Source organism: Carlito syrichta, unplaced genomic scaffold (assembly GCF_000164805.1).
Source record: "Carlito syrichta isolate Samal-C Ts95f unplaced genomic scaffold, Tarsius_syrichta-2.0.1 Scaffold97889, whole genome shotgun sequence".
Taxonomy (NCBI): Eukaryota; Metazoa; Chordata; class Mammalia; order Primates; family Tarsiidae; genus Carlito; species Carlito syrichta.
In genome coordinates, this window is record NW_007041985.1 from 1,451 (window position 1) to 2,549 (window position 1,099).

A 1,099-nucleotide genomic window follows, 5' to 3' on the forward strand; every position below is an offset into this window, starting at 1 on the left:
TTAATGCCACCATGGAGGCTATGGGTGCATTGCAGCCTGGGCTGCCATCTCCAGTTGCTCACAGGACGCGTCAACTCCTGTTTGGATTCCTGATTGATTTATTCGAAATGCCCCTGCTAACCTGAAGACTGAGACGGGTGGCATGGACCCTGTAGACTCAAAGGAATAGATATGAAGCAATGCCTACCAACCGTTACATGCTGAACAGGATTTGCAACACTCAGCTAAACAAGAGTTGTACCATCCACCCTGCCAGCCAGAGGAAGGAGGAACACTGACACACCAGATGAGAGAACTTTCATTGCAGAACAAAAGCTTCCTTCTCAGATTATCCCAAAATCAAGACAACACACTCTCAGATGCTGTCTAAAAACTATAACAACGTCTTCAGCATCCGTCATTCCCAATTACCAGCATGGGAGCAAATAGAATTTCTGGCAGAAGAAGCAGGAGATATGGTAACTTCACAACATGCTAAAAATGTAAACAAAATAAGGGTTTTTCACTTCCTTTGTCCTCTCCTATTCCTCCTATAACTCCAATTCCTTCTTTCCCTACTACTCTTGCTTTTTGTAATCTGTTGTGAGTCCCTTCGCCTTTATCTGGGAAGGAAGGGCAGGTGTCTACGGCCGTGGCGCCTAGCTCTGACTTTCAGTCTTTCTCTTTAACCTTCGGAGAAGGGGCAGGTGCCAAAGGCCACGGCACCTGTCCCCAGCCTCCAGTCTTTCTATTTTACCTTCGGAGAAGGGGTGGGTGCCAAAGGCCACAGCACTTAACCCCAGCCTCCAGACTTCTCACCCTCCTTTTTTTTCCACCCACATGTCTCTTCTCAAGCGGGTGGCTCGGACAAAGGACTTATGAAGGAAGCTTTTGTTCACCTCCCATTTGTTTCTAACAACATTGAGAGGACTGGCTGATCATTTCACAAGATTCTGGATATCCAATATGGAGAGACTGTATTTATGACTCTAAAGTGGACTATTTTTTACCCTGTGTAAAACTTGACCTTATACTTCAAGGTTAGATGGGGAAAATCCCATCTCTGCTAGATGGCATATTAATGAATGGGTACCTCCAGTGTTAAACATTGACCATAAAA